The sequence below is a fragment of the Bison bison genome, unplaced genomic scaffold, assembly GCF_000754665.1.
Source record: "Bison bison bison isolate TAMUID 2011002044 unplaced genomic scaffold, Bison_UMD1.0 scf7180017854252, whole genome shotgun sequence".
In the NCBI taxonomy this organism is placed as follows: domain Eukaryota; kingdom Metazoa; phylum Chordata; class Mammalia; order Artiodactyla; family Bovidae; genus Bison; species Bison bison.
The window spans coordinates 4313991-4336432 of record NW_011484825.1 but is presented as its reverse complement, the minus strand read 5'-3'; positions in this window follow the sequence as shown (position 1 = coordinate 4336432).

The window sequence follows — 22442 nt, the reverse complement described above, 5'->3', positions numbered from 1 at the left end:
TAACACCCCAAAAAGATGTCCTTTTCATTATAGGGGACAGGAATGCAAAAGTAGGAAGTCAAGAAATACCTGGAGTAACAGGCAAATTTGGCCTTGGAATACGGAATGTAGCAGGGCAAAGACTAATAGAGTTTTGCCAAGAAAATGCACTGGTCATAGGAAACAACCTCTTCCAACAACACAAGAGAAGACTCTACACATGGACATCACCAGATGGTCAACACCGAAATCAGATTGATTATATTCTTTGCAGCCAAAGATGGAGAAACTCTATACAGTAAACAAAAACAAGACCAGGAGCTGACTGTGGCTCAGTCCATGAACTCCTTATTGCCAAATTCAGACTGAAATGGAAGAAAGTAGGAAAAACCACTAGACCATTCAGGTATGACCTAAATCAAATCCCTCATGATTATACAGTGGAATTGAGAAATAGATTTAAGGGCCTAGATCTGATAGATAGAGTGCCTGATGAACTATGGAATGAGGCTCGTGACATTGTACAGGAGACAGGGATCAAGACCATCCCCATGGAAAAGAAAGGCAAAAAAGCAAAATGGCTCTATGGGAGGCCTTACAAATAGCTGTGAAAAGAAGAGAAGCAAAAAGCAAAGGAGAAAGGGAAAGATATAAGCATCTGATGCAGAGTTCCAAAGAATAGCAAGAAGAGATAAGAAAGCCTTTTTCAGTGATCAATGCAAAGAAATAGAGGAAAACAACAGAATGGGAAAGACTAGAGATCTCTTCAAGAAAATTAGAGATACCAAGGGAACATTTCATGTAAAGATGGGCTCGATAAAGGACAGAAATGGTATGGACCTAACAGAAGCAGAAGATATCAAGAAGAGATGGCAAGAATACACAGAAGAACTGTACAAAAAAGATCTTCAAGACCCAGATAATCACAATGGTGTGATCACTGACCTAGAGCCAGACATCCTGGAATGTGAAGTCAAGTGGGCCTTAGAAAGCATCACTAAGAACAAAGTTAGTGGAGGTGATGGAATTGCAGTTGAGCTATTTCAAATCCTGAAAGATGATGCTGTGAAAGTGCTGCACTCAATATGCCAGCACATTTGGAAAACTCAGCAGTGGCCACAGGACTAGAAAATGTCAGTTTTCATTCCAATCCCAAAGAAAGGCAATGCCAAAGAATGCTCAAACTACTGCACAATTGCACTCGTCTCACACGCTAGTAAAGTAAGGCTCAAAATTCTCCAAGCCAGGCTTTAGCAATATGTAAACTGTGAACTTCCTGATGTTCAAGCTGGTTTTAGAAAAGACAGAAGAACCAGAGATCAAATTGCCAACATCCGCTGGATCATGGAAAAAGAAAGAGAGTTCCAGAAAAGCATCTATTTCTGCTTTATTGATTATGCCAAAGCCTTGGACTGTGTAGATCACAATAAACTGTGGAAAATTCTGAAAGAGATGGGAATACCAGACCACCTGACCTGCCTCTTGAGAAATCTGTATGCAGGTCAGGAAGCAACAGTTAGAACTGTACATGGAACAACAGATTGGTTCCAAATAGGAAAAGGCATATATCAAGGCTGTATATTGTCACCCTGCTTATTTAAAATATATGCAGAATACATCATGAGAAACACTGGACTGGAAGAAACACAAGCTGGAATCAAGATTGCTGGGAGAAATATCAATAACCTTAGATACTGATGATACCACCCTTATGGCAGAAAGTGAAGAGGAACTCAAAAGCCTCTTGATTAAAGTGAAAGTGGAGAGTGAAAAGGTTGGCTGAAAGCTCAACATTCAGAATACGAAGATCATGGCATCCAGTCCCATCACTTCATGAGAAATAGATGGGAAAACAGTGGAAACAGTGTCAGACTTTTTTTGGCTGGGGGCTCCAAAATCACTGCAGATGGTGACTGCAGCCATGAAATTAAAAGACGCTTAATCCTTGGAAGGAAAGTTATGTCCAGCCTAGATAGCATATTCAAAATCAGAGACATTGCTTTGTCAACAAAGGTCCGTCTAGTCAAGGCTATGGTTTTTCCAGTGGTCATGTATGGATTTGAGAGTTGGACTGTGAAGAAGGCTGAGCACCAAAGAATTGATGCTTTTGAACCATAGCATTGAAGAAGACTCTTGAGAGTCCCTTGGACTGCAAGGAGATACAACCAGTCCATTCTGAAGGAGATCAGCCCTGGGATTTCTTTGGAGGGAATGATGCTAAAGCTGAAACTCCAGTACTTTTGTCACCTCATGCGAAGAATTGACTCATTGGAAAAGACTCTGATGCTGGGAGGGATTGGGGGCAGGAGGAGAAGGGGAAGACAGAGGATGAGATGGCTTGATGGCATCACTGACTCGTGGACGTGAGTCTGGGCGAACTCCAGGAGTTGTTGGTGGACAGGGAGTCCTGGCGTGCTGAGAGTCATGGGGTCACAAAGAGTCGGACACGACTGAGCAGATGAACTGAACTGAACAGAGAAGAAATAAAAAAGAGTAAATATATAATGAATAATGCAATAAATGAGATCAAAAACACTCTGGAAGAAACCAACAGTAGAATAACGGAGGCAGAAGATAGGATAAGTAAGGAAGAAGATACAATGGTACAAATAAATGAAACAGAGAGGGAAAAAGAAAAACGAATTAAAATAAATGAGGACAATCTCAGAGACCTCTGGGACAATGTTAAATGCCCCAACATTCGAATCATAGTAGTCTCAGAAGAAGAAGACAAAAGAAAGACCATAAGAAAATACTTGAGGAGATAATAGTCGCAAACTTCCCTAAAATGGAGAAGGAAATAATCACCCAAGGCCAAGAAACCCAGAGAGTTGCAAACAGGATAAACCCAAGGCGAAACACCCAAGACACATATTAATCAAATTAACAAAGATCAAACACAAAGAACATTAAAAGCAGCAAGGGAAAAACAATAAATAATACACAAGGGGATTCCCATAAGGATAACAGTTGATCTTTCAATAGAAACTCTTCAGGCCAGGAGGGAATGGCAGGACATACTTAGAGTGATGAAAGAAAATAACCTACATCCCAGATTACTGTACCCAGTAAGGATCTCATTCAAATATTAAGGAGAAATCAAAGGCTTTACAGACAAGTGAAAGTTGAGAGAATTCAGCAGCAGGAAACCAGCTCTTCAACAAATGCTAAAGGATCTTCTCTAGACAGGAAACACAGAAAGGGTGTGTACACTCAAACCCAAAACAATAAATTAAATGGCAATGGTTTCATACTTATCAATAATTACTTTAAATGTAAATGGGTTGAATGACCCAACCAAAAAACAAAGACTGGCTGAATGGATACAAAAACAAGACCCCTATATATGTTGTCTACAAGAGACCCACCTCAAAACAAGGACACATACAGACTGAAAGTGAAGGGCTGGAAAAAGATATTCCATGCAAACACAAACCAAAAGAAAGCAGGAGTAGCAATACTCATATCAGATAAAATAGACTTTAAAAGAAGGCTGTGAAAAGAGACAAAGAAGGACACTACATAATGATCAAAGGATCAATCCAAGAAGAAGATATAACAATTATAAATATATATGCACCCAACATAGGAGCACCACAATATGTAAGACAAATGCTAACGAGTATGAAAGGGGAAATTAATAGTAACACAATAATAGTGGGAGACTTTAATACCCCACTCACACCTATGGATAGATCAACTAAACAGAAAATTAACAAGGAAACACAAATTTTAAATGATACAATAGGCCAGTTAGATCTAATTGATATCTATATGACATTTCACCCCAAAACAATGAATTTAACCTTTTTCTCAAGCGCACATGGAACCTTCTCCAGGATAGATCACATCCTGGGCCATAAATCTAGCCTTGGTAAATTCAAAAAAATAGAAATCATTCCAAGCATCTTTTCTGACCACAATGAAGTAAGATTAGATATCAATTACAGTAGAAAAACTATTAAAAATTCCAACATATGGAGGCTGAACAACACAGTGCTGAATAACCAACAAATCACAAAAGAAATCAAAAAAGAAATCCAAATATGCATAGAAACGAATGAAAATGAAAACACAACAACCCAAAACCTGTGGGACACTGTAAAAGCAGTGCTAAGGGGAAGGTTCATAGCAATACAGGCATACCTCAAGAAACAAGAAAAAAAGTCAAATAAATAACCTAACTCTACACCTAAAGGAACTAGAAAAGGAAGAAATGAAGAACCCCAGAGTTATTAGAAGGAAAGAAACCTTAAAAACTAGGGCAGAAATAAATGCAAAAGAAATAAAAGAGACCATAGCAAAAATCAACAAAGCCAAAAGCTGGCTCTTTGAGAACATAAATAAAATTGACAAACCATTAGCCAGACTCATCAAGAAACAAAGGGAGAAAAATCAAATCAACAAAATTAGAAATGAAAATGGAGAGATCACAACAGACAACACAGAAATACAAAGGATCATAAGAGACTACTATCAACAACTATATGCCAATAAAATGGACAACTTGGAAGAAATGGATAAATTCTTAGAAAGGTACAACTTTCCGAAACTGAACCAGGAAGAAATAGAAAATCTTAACAGACCCATCACAAGCATGGAAATTGAAACTGTAATCAGAAATCTTCTAGCAAACGAAAGCCCAGGACCAGAGGGCTTCACAACTGAATTCTATCAAAAATTTAGAGAAGAACCAACACCTATCCTACTCAAACTCTTCCAGAAAATTGCAGAGGAAGGTAAACTTCCAAATTCATTCTATGAGGCCCACATCACCCTAATACCAAAACCTGACAACTACAGGCCAATATCACTGATTAACATAGATACAAAAATACTTAACAAAACTCTAGCAAACAGAATTCAACAACACATTAAAAAGATCATACATCATGACCAAGTGGGCTGGTTGGTCATTACCAGGGCTGATAATCCCTGGTTATCCCAGGGATGCAAGGATTCTTCAATATCTGCAAATAAATCAATGTAATACACTACATTAACAAATTGAAAAATAAAAAACATATGATATTCTCAATAGATACAGAGAAAGCCTTTGACAAAATTCAACATCCATTTATGATAAAAACCCTCCAGAAAGCAGGTATAGAAGGAACATACCTCAACATAATAAAAGCTATATATGACAAACCCACAGCAATGGTGAAAAATTGAAAGCATTTCCCCTAAAGTCAGGAACAAGACAAGTGTGCCCACTCTCACCACTACTATTAAGAATAATTTTGGAACTTTTGGCCACAGCAATCAGAGCATTAAAAAAAATAAAAGGAATCCAAATTGGAAAAGAAGTAAAACTCTGTTTGCAGATGACATCATCCTCTACATAGAAAACCCTAAATACTCCACCAGAAAAATTACTAGAGCTAATCAATGAACTCCAGAAAGAATGAAGGGATGGAGCCAAAGCAAAAAGAATAACCAGCTGTGGATGTGACTGGTGATAGAAGCAAGATCCAATGCTATAAAGAGCAATATTGCATAGGAACCTGGAATGTCAGGTCCATGAATCAAGGCAAATTGGAAGTGGTCAAAAAGGAGATGGCAAAAGTGAACATCGACATTCTAGGAATCAGTGAACTAAAATGGACATGAATGGGTGAATTTAATTCAGATAACCATTATATCTACTACTGCGGGCAGGAATCCCTCAGAAGAAATGGAGTAGCCATCATGGTCAAAAGAGTCCGAAATGCACTACTTGGATGCAATCTCAAAAACGACAGAATGATCTCTGTTCGTTTCCAAGGCAAACCATTCAATATCACCATAATCCAAGCCTATGCCCCAACCAGTAATGCTGAAGAAGCTGAAGTTGAATGGTTCTATGAAGACCTACAAGACCTTTTAACTAACACCCAGAAAAGATGTCCTTTTCATTATAGGGGACTGGAATGCAAAAGTAGGAAATCAAAAAACACCTGGGGTAAAGGGCAAATTTGACCTTGGAGTACGGAATGAAGCAGGGCAAAGGCTAATAGAGTTTTGCCAAGAGAATTCACTGGTCATAAAAAACATTATCTTTCAACAACACAAGAGAAGGCTCTACACATGGACATCAGATTGATTATAGTCTTTGCAGCCAAACATGGAGAAGCTCTATACAGTCAGCAAAAACAAGACCGGAAGCTGACTGTGGCTCAGATCATGAACTCCTTTTTGCCAAATTCAGACTGAAATTGAAGAAAGTAGGGAAAACCACTAGACCATTCAGGTATGACCTAAATCAAATCCCTTATGATCATACACTGGAAGTGAGAAAAGGATTTAAGGGACTAGATCTGATAGACAGAGTAATTGATGAAATATCGGTGGAGGATTGTGACATTGTACAGGAGACAGGGATCAAGACCATCCCCATGGAAAAGAAAGGCAAAAAAGCAAAATGGCTTTCTGAGGAGGCCTTACAAATAGCTGTGAAGAGAAGAGAAGCCAAAAGCAAAGGAGAAAGGGAAAGATATAAGCATCTGATGCAGAGTTCCAAAGAATAGCAAGAAGAGATAAAAAAAGCCATCCTCAGCAATCAATGCAAAGAAATAGAGGAAAACAACAGAATGGGAAAGACTAGAGATCTCCTCAAGAAAATTAGAGATACCAAGGGAACATTTCATGTAAAGATGGGCTCAATAAAGGACAGAAATGGTATAGACCTAACAGAAGCAGAAGATATTAAGAAGCAATGGCAAGAATACGCAGAAGAACTGTACAAAAAAGATCTTCACGACCCAGATAATCACGATGGTGTGATCATTGATCTAGAGCCAGACATCCAGGAATGTGAAATCAAGTGGGCCTTAGAAAGCATCACTAAGAACAAAGCTAGTGGAGGTGATGGAATTCCAGTTGAGCTGTTTCAAATCCCGAAAGATGATGCTGTGAAAGTGCTGCACTCAATATGCCAGCAAATTTGGGAAACTCAGCAGTGGCCACAGGACTGGGAAAGGTCAGTTTTCATTCCAATCCCAAAGAAAGGCAATGCCAAAGAATGCTCAAACTACACACAGTTGCACTCATCTCACACGCTTGTAATGTAATGTTCAAAATTCTCCAAGCCAGGATTCAGCAATATGCGAACCACGAACCTCCAGATGTTCAAGCTGGTTTAAGAAATGGCAGAGGAACCAGAGATCAAATCGCCAACATCTGCTAGATCATTGAAAAAGCAAGAGTTCCAGAAAAACATCTATTTCTGCTTTATTGACTATGCCAAAGCCTTGGACTGTGTGGACCACAATAAACTGTGGAAAATTCTTCAAGAGATGGGGATACCAGACTACCTGACGTGCCTCTTGAGAAACCTACATGCACATCAGGATGCAACAGTTAAAACTGAACATGGGACAACAGACTGGTTCTAAATAGGAAAAGGAGTTCGTCAAGGCTGTATATTGTCACCCTGCTTATTTAACTTATATGCAGAGTACATCATGAGAAATGCTGGACTGGAAGAAACACAAGCTGGAATCAAGATTTCTGGGAGAAATATCAATAACCTCACATATGCAGATGACACCACCCTTATGGCAGAAAGAGAAGAGGAACTAAAAAGCCTCTTGATAAAAGGGAAAAAGGAGAGTGAAAAAGTTGGCTTAAAGCTCAACATTCAGAAAACGAAGATCATGGCATCTGGTCCCATCACTTCATGGGAAATAGATGGGGAAACAGTGGAAACACTGTCAGACTTTATTTTTGGGAGCTTCAAAGCACAGGAGATGGTTATTTCAGCCATGGAATTAAAAGACACTTACTCCTTGGAAGGAAAGTTATGACCAACCTAGATAGCATATTCAAAAACAGAGACCTTACATTGCCAAAAAAGGTCCATCTAGTCAAGGCTATGGTTTTTCCAGTGGTCATGTATGGATGTGAAAGTTGGACTGTGAAGAAAGCTGAGTGCTGAAGAATTGATGCTTTTGAACTGTGGTGTTGGAGAAGACTCTTGCCAGTCCCTTGGACTGCAAGGAGTTCCAACCAGTCTATTCTAAAGGAGATCAGTCCTGTGTGTTCTTTGGAAGGACAGATGCTAAAGCTGAAACTCCAATACTTTGGCCACCTCATGCAAAGAGTTAACTCATTGGCAAAGACTCTGATGCTGGGAGGGATTGGGGGCAGGAGGAGAAGGGGATGACAGAGGATAAGATGGCTGGATGGCATCACCAACTCGATGGATATGAGTTTGGGTGAACTCTGGGAGTTGGTGATGGACAGGGAGGCCTGGCTTGCTGCAATTCATGGAGTCACAAAGTGTCAGACCTGACTGAGCGACTGAACTGAACTGAACTGAAGATAAATTATGCCCCTGGATAATTATTCTCAGTTAAATTATTTGTCAGTTTCATATCTACACAACCTCTACTGAATTCCCAAATCACTATCATTTGGTTCTATTTCTATTGATGCTACAAGAGCAAAAGTACAAGAGAGAGAAGGAATATTAACAAGAATTCTAAACTAAATGTTAGCTCCACTTTTGTCAATACAAATGTCTCTTGACATGTCCTAAAATCATGACATTGTTCAACAGTGTTCATGGATTTCCATTATGCTGTAATCTAGAAAATGAATTAGAAAATTACTAATAAAAGATTTTTGGACACATGTAATTAATGAGTGATAAAATAAGCATATAAAAGAGTAATCTTTAAAAAGAACATATTTTTCAATATTTTATTTTCATATTAGAATAAAATAAAGATTTCCAATGCAAGTTTTTTGAGATTAACCTGAAGTTTTTCAGTTAGATAATTGATTTTAAAAAGTCTCTGAACAGCTTACTACCCCCCATTATAGCAATATTTTAAAATGCTAATACATTATTGTTGAAATCACTACTTCTTTAAGAATTCTTTAGAGAAGGTTTGCAAGTTTCCTGCCTGTCATATTTATAAACAAGCATTGAATTAAATTATCTTTACAACTTTTCAGCACTGGATGACATTTATTCCTACTTGAGATTTCAAATGAGCTCAAGGAATGACTTCAGATCAAGCTGTGACCATATAAATATAAGCTCTGAGACAAACAAGCAGATTTCCTTTCTCTGTCACAGGATTATATATTTTACCATTGTCAAGCAAAAAGAGTTTGTGTATGCCAATAGCAACTCTTTTTGTAATGGTGACCTTATATGCTTTTGACATTCCCTTTCCATTTGATGAAAGGAGGCACTTGAGTCAGCTTTGGGAGAAAAAAAATCCTCATGAATAAGTAGCTTGACAGAAAAACTTCAGATTTAGCATATTATTCTGTGATAATCAAATCTCCCTGGATCTGCATCATTCTTTGATTTAAAGTAAAGCCTATACACCAGAGAGACCGAACTCTATCATGTGCTACTCATCACTTTTTTTCCCATATATTCCTTGCATAAAGTGACTATTTGCTATCAAATTTAAAATTCTCTCCATTTGTCCATTAATCAATACAGACTCAAACATATTATACATCATATTCTGCACTTGGTGTGTTTTCTTTCACCATTATTGGTAATTCTCCTAGCTAGGTATTACAAACCTGATTTTGTAGATGATGACACTCAATCCCAAGATGCATTCTTCCTGGGAGCTCTCTCATTTTCCTTTTGGGAAACTCCCATTTTCTGTAATCTTGGTGGAAAGCTGAGATTCTTCCCTCTCATGCTGTATGTAGGCAAACCATATGAAATCTCTAGGAAATTTTGTGCAAGAACATGGGGAGAATTAACGATCAATTACTGCAATTGTGTGCCAATGTGCAGACTCGATTATCCCTGAATTTGTTATGATATTTGCTACATGAGACTCCCCCATCTCCCTTTTCAGTTCAGTTCAGTCATGTTCAACTCTTTGCGATCCCATGGACTGCAGCATCTCCCTTTTACCTTTCTCCTATTTATATTGTAACTTCTTGGTCTCTTGATTGCTAAAAAAAAAAGTTAATTTCTTAACTTGGAACCAGGTTCCATGGATGAAGCTAAGCCTCTGAGAGAGGTATAATTGTTCCTGACATGCACGGCTGGTAATGGCAGAACAAAACTATGCAGTTAGATTTGTTCTAATACCAAGTCTAGTTCTCTTTCCTTTGTACCAAAATTTCATTCCTGAGATACCTAGATTCTGTGTAAACATGTTTTCTAATTCAATGACTGCTTAACAGAGAAGAATATATCTCCTTACAAGAATAGTGAAGCTGTAACTTTTTATTCTGATATTTTCAGAAAGAAAACAAATGAAATTGATGAATATATCAAGTTTTATTAGTTACTGATTTTTATTTATTAGGCTGAGAACCACAATGGATGATCTTAAGGTCATTAATATGCATAAAGCTGAAAGAAGGTTTATCACAAAATTAAGTAAAATTTTCGTAATCATTAAGTAAATTTTAACCATGTAGAGGTCAGCTAGTTGATAACATACAGACTAAATTACATAGTTCTTCTTAACTTGGAGCATTTAACACACACAAAGTGGAGCAGTATTTTTATTACTTTATGAAAGAAAATCTGGACACATTTTTTTTGTATCCTTGAATTTTGATTATATTTTTAAAAGACATAAACCAAAATTCCTGAAGGAAATAGTTTGACTTGAACACTTTTACCTTAGAAAACTGAAAGTTTTTGTTTGTTTAAATAGATACATAAATAGAAAAACTTGCAAAGTATACAATTTTAATGATATAAAATTATATGCAAAATGGCTTTTAGAGTCTTTTTTGTTTTTTCTTTCTAGCTAAGGTCAACTTAGTTTGAGATACTTAACTGACAAACTTCAATATTTCTAATATTTTGCCGCTAAGTCACTTCAGTCGTGTCTGACTCTGTGCAATCCCATAGACGGCAGCCCACCAGGCTATCCCGTCCCTGGGATTCTCCAGGCAAGAACACTGGAGTGGGTTGCTGCTGCCGAGGTCCAGCCCCGGCTGATCCAGGGTATTCGAAGGAGAGACGGCTTAGGTGACCTTAGACACCTTCTCGAGTGGGTCTTAGAAGCCCAGGCAAATAAATGGTTGCAGAGGATATCCGCACTCCAGATGGAGACTCAGCTGGAAGTTAAGGAGTAAAATGACATGGGGAGACCAAGCGTTGGTGAGCAAGGCCCGTAGCTTTATTTTCAACAGGGGCTTATATACCCTAAGTTACACATAGAGGATAATAGGGGATGCAAAGTCAGCAGTTTTTGATCCTTATCAAAAACCAGGGTTTCTTTCCTGCAAATTTATCGTATACAAATGGTTTAGGTGATTTACATCATCTTCTGGCCAGAAGGCCTATTAACATTTTATGACTCTTGACAAAGACTTATCAACAAAGACTTACTTTCCCTAAGAGTAATTATTTTAAGGTTTGGCGCCATCTTCCGAAGATAAAATTGCATTCCTATAGGGCGGATGTGTAATGGGTTTACAACAAAGGAAAGAATTTATTACCTTAAGGGTCTAAAGTTACTAACACCAAGGCCACTACTTATTTTTTCTACATACCAACTTTATTAATTAATACACATTCAAGGATACAATACAGGGGATGTGGAAACTTGGCAACAAACATTGGCTCATCAATGAAATCTTTTACTAGTTTTATTCTGACAGTTTCTAACTCTCTGAGAGGCTCTAAGCTATTTGAATATCTTAAGCTTCCCGTGCCTCTCAAGGCTGGGAGACTGTAAACAATCCTATGCATAGCTGCAGGAGTCTGGGTAAACTTGTCAGGCGAGTTAGAGAGCCATCTGAGGGGTTTGGATTTAAACACTCCTAGTTGCCCAGGAACTTTTATTAACTGGAGCTGTAAGGTAACTCTTTGACAGAGAGAGCAAGATGGTGGTGGGGGACAGCCCCCAGTAAAGTCAGAAGTGAGAGCACAAAGCAATAAAGTAGGCAGACTCTGGTTTTTGGGGGGTAGATGCTCGAGAATATCCGGGGGGACTCCTGAGGCTCGATCCCGCCTTTGCGTATGCCAAGCCTCCTTCCTCATGACCTTTGTCACGAGTGGAATGTCTCTCGCTGGCTCCCGGCAGGTTGCCATTTCCTTCTCCAATGCATGAAAGTGAAAAGTGAAAGTGAAGTCGCTCAGTCGTGTCCGACCCTCAGCGACCCCATGGACTGCATATTTTAGGTACATACAAATTTTAGCATCATAAATGTATTCCATTTCCTTTCCACTTAGTATTAATTTGATCATATCACAAACTCATGCTTCATTAAAGAATTTTGAACTCATTCAAATTCATCTACATTGTTCATCCACACCATATTTTTTGATTTAAGTAAATTCCTTTAAGGTAGGGATTTTCAAGTCTTTGATCTTTCACAAAAAGAAACACGGAGGCTTAATATAGTACACACTTTCTAAGATTTTTGGATCAATAAATAAATGAAAAAAGTATATATCAGAGGCTCAAAGATCTGTGAGAATATATCAGAATTAATCTTTTTAAATGACAATATTCATGATTCCAACTTCTTTTGGAAGTCTAGGCTATATGACTGCAAAGGAAACTCTGCCCTAAATGTAGAAGATTTAGAAGTAAATTAAATCTAAGCTGAACACTTAACTTATACACTGAGACAAAGGGTAGGTGCTGCTGAATTATTGTAAAAAAAAAAAAAAAATTCCTAAGAGCAAAGTTTATAAATAACTGAATAAAACAGATAAATTGAATAAATAAATCAAATTTTCATTAAAAGGTTATATATTTTTCAACCAGCATAGTAACTAGTTCAATTTTTTCAGAAACTACTCATATAGTGCTATTATCAGTGAATGTTAGTGATTCATTGAGTCCAACTCTTTGAGATCCCATGGACTGTAGCCCACCAGGCTCCTCTGACTACGGGATTCTCTAGGCAAGAGTATTGGAGTGGGTAGCCATTCTCATCTCCAGGGTATCTTAACAACACAGGGATTGAACCTGGGTCTCCCTCATTACAGGCAGATTCTTTACCATCTGAGCTGCTAGCAAAGCCCATTACCAGTAAATATCTTACTTTAATTCCTTCAACTTCCAAAAAATTACTTAGAGGTTTTATTTGTTTATGTTTGAAGTCTAACTTTACCTGAAGTTTTAATGCCATAAAAAATGACACATTTTCTCAAACATAAATCCAGAAATATTTATTGGAACCAATCTGTGCAGATGATGACTCAGATCATATATCAGTCTAGTCCCTGACCTTGTGGTCAAGAGTAGTTCAATGGGACTTTTCGCGAAGAATTCTAAACAATTATGAATCTCTTCAGAATTTATATTTAATATGTCAAATGGTTTTCACACCAAGTAGAAGATTATAAAATACATTATAACTTGTTAGTCAATGACACATTTTAAATAATCTTTGTTTTATAGTGTGATATTCACTTAGTCATGTCAGACTCTTTGCAACCCCATGGACTATAATGCACCAGACTCCTCTGTCCATGGGATTCTACAGGCAAGAATACTGGAGTAAGTTGCCATTTCCTTCTCCAGGGGGTCTTCTTGACCCAAGGACTTAACCCAAGTCTCCTGCATTGCAGGCAGATTCCTTACTACCTGAGCCACTAGGAAAGCCCACAAGTTCAGATTAAAGTTCATCTGTGCTTCTCCATGCTGTCACTTCAGTAGTGTCTAATTCCTCATATTTATCTAAATCACCTGAATTTCTCTAAAGCTGACTTGCCTTTAACATGTAACTCACTTGATCACCATTAAATAGGTCAATGCAGAATAAAATACCAGGTCTTCATAAGTTTCACAAAGCTTTCCATGTCAGTACAAATTATTAGTGCCCATTAATTGCTCTAAAATGTATTGCTTTTCCCAGGATGGTGTTTATTGGTAGGTTCAAGAAGTGGCATAGAATGATATAAGCTTTGAAGCAAAATAGTTCAAAGATGAATATTTGTATTAAGATGACAACTTCTTCTGGAGGAGTGAACAAGCAATAACCTCTAGTTTGTAAACTGAATCAAGAAACTTCCTTGAATGACAAATAAAAAGGACAAGAATTTGCAAACCATTCTAAAATGTTTAATCAGAACATTTGATTCAAGTTGCTCATGCTTATCTTTACATGTCTAAATTTCTTCAATGTAGTATAATTCATGTGAATGATATGTCATGTACCCAAACAAGTGGAAACACTACTCAGTCTCCTTCTGAAGACCTAGCTAAGACCTCGGGATTAACTATGTGTTGGCTATGCACCACCCATCAACATATGCCCATCTGTACAACTGATTTTTTTCTTCTAAATCTGAAGAAACACATTCCTCCACAAGATTGAAATTTCTTACTGAACAGACAAGGCAAGTCCACAACCTGCATCCATTCTTCAAGAAATAAACAATCAGTCATAATGCTTATCACTTCATGATGAACAGGGAAAAAATGGAAACAGTAACAGACTTTATTTTCTTGGGCTCCAAAATAACTTCAGATGGTGACTGCAGCCAAGAAATTAAAAGACGCTTGGTCCTTGGAAGAAAAGCTATGACAAACCTAGACAGCATATTAAAAAACAGAGACATCACTTTGCTGACAAAGGTACATATAGTCAAAGCTATGGTTTTTCCTTCAGAATGGACTGGTTGGATCTCCTTGCAGTCCAAGGGACTCTCAAGAGTCTTCTCCAACACCACAGTTCAAAAGCATCAATTCTTCGGCACTCAGCCTTCTTCACAGTCCAACTCTCACATCCATACATGACCACAGGAAAAACCATAGCCTTGACTAGACAAACCTTTGCTGGCAAAGTAATGTCTCTGCTTTTGAATATGCTATCTAGGTTGGTCATAACTTTCCTTCCAAGGAGTAAGCATATTTTAATTTCATGGCTGCAGTCACCATCTGAACTCCAGTACTTTGGCCATCTCATGCAAAAAGTTGACTCATTGGAAAAGACTCTGATGCTGGGAGGGATTGGGGGCAAGAGGAGAAGGGGATGACAGAAGATGAGATGGCTGGATGGCATCACTGACTCGATGGACGTGAGTCTCAGTGAACTCTGGGAGTTGGTGATGGACAGGGAGGCCTAGCGTGCTGCGATTCATGGGGTCACAAAGAGTCGGACACGACTGAACGACTGATCTGATCTGATTTGATCTGATGGTTTTCCCATGACTACATCCGATAGTCATGTACAGTTATGAGAGATGGGCCATAAGGAAGGCTGAGTGCCTAAGAATTGATGTTTTTAAATTGTGGTGCTGGATGAAACTCTTGAGAGTCCTTTGCAGAGCAAGGAGATCAAACCAGTTCTAAATGAAATCCTAAAGGAAATCCTAAAGGAAATCAACCCTGAATATTCATTGGAAAGAATGATGCCGAAGCTGAAGCTGCAATACTTTGGCCACCTGATGCCAAGGGCCGACTCACTGGAAAAGACCCTGATGCTGGGAAAGATTGAGGGCAGAAGGAGAAGAGGGCAACAGAGGTTGGGATGGCTGGATGGCATCATCAACTCAAAAAACATGAGTTTGAGCAAACTCCAGGAGATAGTGAAGGAAAGAGAAGTCTGGAGTGTTGCAGTCCATGGAGTTGCAAACAGTCAGACACAACTGAGCAACTGAACAACAACATAATGCTTATATAATCATTGGTTTTAAATTCCAGTTTCAAGTATTACCTGAAAATTAAACCCCCCAAATTGAAATGAATAGAGATGTGCTCAGCAGCACACAGGAAAGAGAGAGAACAAACATGAACTCTTAAACAGGCATTTTGGCTCATGGAGTTTGGAGCAATGATAGATAATCTGTTTAAATGTTCTTCTATCTCTCTCTCTCTCTTTTTTTTTTTTTTCTTTTCTGTTACTTGTCTTCCAAGTATTCTAGATTCTTTGTGAAATTTGTCATAGCCACATAACCTTTTGTAACATATTTTGAAGAAATGAGTATGGAAGATATATTGCTGCTTCAGAGCAAAGCATATAGAAATCGCTGAAGGAATATGTGGCAAGATGTTGGGGAGGAGAGAGAGAATTAGAGAAAAGACCTAGAAAAGCTATTCAGAAGAAAATGGATAATGGCAAATAAAATATATTGACACTTTTCACGAAGGGTTTGAAAATTTTGAGAGAGACTAGATTTAAGTTGCATGAGTATTTAAGCACACATAGTTCTTAGAATAACGTTTGACTCATAGGCAATACCTATGTATGTGCTGACAGTTATTATTATTATTGCTATTATTATTTTTATTCCTGCATTCACATAGAATGGTGAATTTGAGCTTTTGCTTTTTTTTTTTTTGGATATTTAGGAAGAGGTATACCACAAAATCAGAAAACTTAAAAACGTATAGATTGCACATATTCTACAATATCACAGCTTCCCCCTAGCAAGCTGCCAAATTCTCTATTTAAACATATTAAAAATATATATCTCAATTGGAAATACAACTATTTAACAAAAATCATCAAGGTTAGAGTTATAATCATAGCTTTAACCATCTTGAGGTTAAATAAATTTTTATGAAATAAATTCATAAATAAATAAAAAGTTCTCAGAACCTTTGTTTCCGTCTCATAGGCCTATTATGAAAGTTAATTAGATTAAATTCATAAAATCATTTCTATCCCTTTATTCATTAAAAAGTAATTATTTTATGGAGGTGTTATTCTAGGTATAGGAGATAAAGTTATGAAAAAGATAGACATTGCCCCTGTGGAGTTCTCATTCTTATGTTTAGAAGATAGGGAATAAATAACTAAGCATAAAATAAATAATACAATTACAAACTGTAGCAACGCTAAGAAGAAAATAAACAAATTTAGCTGATAAAGACTGTCACAGAAGGCATCTCTGAGGAGGTGCCATTTGAGCTGGGACTTAAATCAGGAGTAAATGCTATCTGGAGAGGAAAATAGAAAGTGCAAAGTCTCCAAATGTGGGACACATTTGACATATTGAAAATCAACAGAGAAATAAATATGGCTGAAATGAAGTGAGTAGCAAAAGAGATTAGATGGGAAATGTAGGCAGAAGTTAGAACATATATGACTCTTGTACAGAGTTTGGCATTTATTCTAAGTTTAAAGGGAGCAATTGAGGACTTTATGTGACAGTGGTGAGTGACATATTTTATTTTCTTTTTAAAAATCACCGGCTACTATGAGGAGAATGCATTGTCGAGAAGCACAGAAGCAAGAAAGCTTATGGTTAGGAGCCTAGTACTAACCTATGGTGGGCTAGCACTAGAGATAGAGAAATGTAAAGGGATATTTTGGAAGTAAAACCAGCAGGGATATATGGGTTGTCTGTGAAAGATGAGAAAAAGGAAATAAAGGGGCTCTATTTTTTTTTTTTTTTAATGTAACAGTCTCAGTGGGTAATGGTGTCATTTACAAAGGTGGATAAACCTACGGAAGGAACATGCTTTATTTTATGTATTTCCTTTTAATGGGGATTTGTGGTTTTGAAGACATAGATTGTATTTGTGATGCTATACTTCAGAGAGAAGATACCCATGATACTCTGGAAGATCTCCATAAAGAATCCACCTGCCAATGCAGGAGACACAAGTCAGATCCCTGGGTCTGGAAGATCCCCTGGAGGAGGAAATGGTCACCTACTCCAGAATTCTTGATGAAAAATCCCATGGGTGGAGGACACTACTGAACACACACAGTAAACTGCTAATATTCTAAACATACAACTAGATGAGATTGACTGAGGGAACTATATAGAGGGGAGTGATTCAAACTGAGCTCCAGAACATTCCAAAATTTAGACAAGAACCACAGAAAGGGAGAGGGACAAAGAAATAGAGAAGGAATATCTGGCAAAAAAAATAAATAAATAAATAATAAAGTTGTCTAACATCAAAAACCAGAAGACGAAAGTGTATTTAGAAAGTTAGTACAAGATAAATAAAAAGAAAATGCAATGTAGAGATTAAAAGGATAGACTGCAAACCAAATTACTGTACTCTAATCCAATCTCCACCAATCAATTGATGGTCATGAGAAAGCTACCCATTCTCTTTGTGATACTCAATTTCTCCTTCAGTAAAAGGTGATTACAATCTCATTACCCTCAGTGTGTTTTGTATTAAATTAACTAATATATTTAGAGCTGTTAGAACATGTTTGGTACATAGGAAGTTCTATATAAGAGTATGCTCCTAAGGGTGGGGGGGAACTATTTTAAATATTCCTGAAAAGTTGAGTAAAAGGAAAATCTATTAAATTAATTATTGGTTTGTCAATAAAGTAGCTGTTGTTGCATAAATGAGGTGATATTAGTTGAATAGTAAGGCTGTGCAGCAAATGGGAGTGGGCTAAAGAGTGATTAAGAGATTATCAATTGAAGAAGCTATACATAGACAATTCTGCTGAGAAGGTGAGTATGTATATGTAGAAATAAACAACTGGAGGATGGCTGGTAAAGGGTTTAGAGATAGGATTAAAAGAGAATTTTTGTTAGGTGGTAGACATGAAAACAAATTATGAATTCTGGAGTAAAGTTTTGAAGAAGAAAACAAAATGCCCATTATAAATTGCAGGCCACTGGTAAACGAACTAGTTTTCTCATCAATATATTCTATTACCATTAATCACCAAAACATCATTGACAAAGTCAGTATACTTCTCAGTGTGAACACAAGAACTGAATGCATGCCATCTCAAGTTGAATTGGGAGCAATAAATCTGCACCTATAACTGAATTCTTTGAGTAGGTCTAGCTGGTATACACCCACTCCAGTACTCTTGCCTGGAAAATCCCATGGATGGAGGAGTCTGGTGGGCTGCAGTCCATGGGGTCGCTAAGAGTCAGACACGACTGAGCGACTTCACTTTCACTTTTCACTTTCATGCATTGAGAAGGAAATGGAGACCCACTCCAGTGTTCTTGCCTGGAGAATCCCAGGGACAAGGGAGCCTGGTGGGCTGCCATCTATGGGGTCGCACAGAGTCAGACACGACTGAAGTGACTTAGCAGCAGCAGCAGCTGGTATGCATGCGTGCTAAAATAATAGTTGCTTTGCTAATAGTTTAGGAAAAGACGTTTGCACACTTTCGACTTCCCATGTATGACCTAAAGCAAATCCCTTATGATTATATAATGGAAGTGAGAGATAGATTTAAGGGCCTAGATCTGATGGACAGAGTGCCTGAAGAACTATGGACTGAGGTTCATGACATTGCATAGGAGACAGGGACTAAGACCATCCCCAAGTAAAAGAAATGCAAAAAAGCAAAATGGCTGTCTGAGGAGTTACAAATAGCTGTGAAAAGAAGAGAAGACTCTTGAGATTCCCTTGGACTGCAAGGAGATCCAACCAGTCCATCCTAAAGGAAATCAGTCCTGAATATTCATTGGAAGGACTGACGCTGAAGCTGAAACTCCAATATTTGGCCACCTGATGCAAAGAGCTGACTCATTTGAAAAGACTCTGATGCTGGGAAAGCTTGAAGGCAGGAGGAGAAGGGGACGACAGAGGGTGAGATGATTGGATGACATCACCGACTCAATGGGAATGAGTTTAGGTAAACTCTGGGAGTTGGTGATGGACAGGGAGGCCTGGCGTGCTGTGGTCCATGGGGTAGCAAAGAGTCAGACACAACTGAGCCACTGAACTGAACTGAACTGAACTGACTTCCCTGGATGGAGCCTAGGATGTATAGGGTTTAAACTGGACAGGACTGAATCCATTTGGGGGACTTAGGAGAGATACTAAGTCAAAGAGGTTTACATGAAAGTGAAAGTCGCTCAGTGGTGTCCAACTCTTTGCAACCCCTTGGATTACACAGTCCATGGAATTCTCCCGTCCAGATTACTGGAGTGGGTAGCCTTTCTCTTCTTTAGGGAATCTTCCCAACTCAGGGATTGTACCCAGGTCTCCCACATGGCAGTCAAATTCTTTACCAGCTGAACCCCAAGGAAAGCCCAGCTTAGGCATGACTGCTGCTGCTGCTGCTAAGTCACTTCAGTCATGTCCGACTCTGTGCGACGCCATAGACGGCAGCCCCCCAAGCTCCCCCATCCCTGGGATTCTCCAGGCAAGAACACTGGAGTGGGTTGCATTTCCTTCTCCAATGCATGAAAGTAAATAGTGAAAGTGAAGTTGCTCATTTGTGTCCGACCCTCAGTGACCCCATGGACTGCAGCCTACCAGGCTCCTCCATCCATGGGATTTTCCAGACAAGACTACTGTAGTGGGGTGCCATTGCCTTCTATGTTAGGCATGACTAATAGATCACAAATAATGGTTCCAGATCCCTGTCTTGTTTTCCATTGCTTATATACATAGTCTCCAATAATTAATATTATTTTTACTGATAGTAACATGCTTCTACCTTAGAGAACGCAGAGAGAAAACAAAACAATAGTTGTCTTTGTTAATATTTCAGGGAAAGACCTTTGTACACTTCTGATTTCCCTGGCTTGAATCATGCATCAATCATTGAATGCCCCCTAGGATGTAGAGGGTTTAAACTGGACAGGACTGAATCCATCTGGGGGACATGGAGAGATATTAAGTCAACCCCAAACAAAAGGAATAGGGAAAAAAATTTTTTTTTTTATTTTACAAGGGAGAAGAGTTCTTTCCAGGAAGGTACTGGCAGATAAAATAAAGCAAAACAAATGAAAATGTATCTATTTTAATCATCCATTAAAGCGGTGTTGGAGAAGGCAATGGCAATCCACCCCCGTACTCTTGCCTGGAAAATCCCATGGACAGAGGAGCCTGGTAGGCTTCAGTCCATGGGGTCACTAAGAGTTGGACATGACTGAGTGACTGAACTGAACTGAACTGAACTGACTGCTAACCTTTTTGGTCCATTCTTACAGCCTTTATAGGCCATATCAGCATAGTCTGCATTTACTCTATTCCAGTTATAGTTTACTAGGAATTTTGTCCCGTGACTGCAAATCATTACACACTTGAATTTTGTTTGTTTTTCTTAAACAGTATTTTTTTTCTTTCCTTAATTATTCTCTTTCCTTTTGTTATACTATCTTGCTTGCTGCTTCAGTCTCCACTCAACAATTACTTTCTTTTGCACTCCATCCCAATGAGGTTATATTTATTGTCCTCTCCTTGAGCATACATTTTCTATGGACTTCCAGGAAAAGGTAACAGATGATATGTTATGGTTTTGTGGTCAATAAATGCTTTAAGAACCCCATGATCAGTATGAAAAGGCAAAATGATAGGATACTGAAAGAGAAACTCCCAAGGTCAGTAGGTGCCCGATATGCTACTGGAGATCAGTGGAGAAATAACTCCAGAAAGAATGAAGAGATAGAGCCAAAGCAAAAACAAAATCCAGCTGTGGATGTGATTGGTGATAGAAGCAAGGTCCGATGCTGTAAAGAGCAATATTTCATACGAACCTGGAATGTCAGGTCCATGAACCAAGGCAAATTGGGAGTGGTCAAACAAGAGATGGCAAGAGTGAATGTCGACATTCTAGGAATCAGCAAACTGAAATGGACTGGAATGGGTGAATTTAACTCAGATGACCATTATATCTACTACTGCGGGTAGGAATCCCTCAGAAGAAATGGAGTAGCCATCATGGTCAACAAAAGAGTCTGAAATGCAGTACTTGGATGCAATCTCAAAAACGACCGAATGATCTCTGTTCATTTCCAAGGCAAACCATTCAATATCACAGTAATCCAAGTCTATGCCCCAACCAGTAACGCTGAAGAAGCTGAAGTTGTACGGTTCTATGAAGACCTACAAGACCTTTTAGAACTGGCACACAAAAAAATGTCCTTTTCATTATAGGGGACTGGAATGCAAAAGTAGGAAGCCAAGAAACACCTGGACTAACAGGCAAATTTGGCCTTGGAATACAGAATGAAGCAGGGCAAAGACTAATAGAGTTTTGCCAAGAAAATGCACTGGTCATAACAAACACCTTCTTCCAACAACACAAGAGAAGACTCTATACATGGACATCACCAGATGGTCAACACCAAAATCAGATTGATTATATTCTTTGCAGCCAAAGATGGAGAAGCTCTATACAGTCAGCAAAAACAAGACCAGAGCTGACTGTGGCTCAGTCCATGAACTCCTTATTGCCAAATTAAGACTTAAATTGAAGAAAGCAGGGAAAACCACTAGACCATTCAGGTATGACCTAAATCAAATCCCTTATGATTATACAGTGGAAGTGAGAAATAGATTTAAGGGCCTAGATCTGATAGATAGAGTGCCTGATGAACTATGGAATGAGGTTCGTGACATTGTACAGGAGACAGGAATCAAGACCATCCCCATAGAAAAGAAATGCAAAAAAGCAAAATGGCTATTTGGGGAGGCCTTACGAATAGCTGTGAAATGAAGAGAAGCGAAAAGCAAAGGAGAAAAGGAAAGATATAAGCATCTGAATGCAGAGTTCCAAAGAAGAGCAAGAAGAGATAAGAAAGCCTTCTTCAGCGATCAATGCAAAGAAATACAGGAAAACAACAGAATGGGAAAGACTAGGGATCTCTTCAAGAAAATCAGAGATACCAAAGGAACATT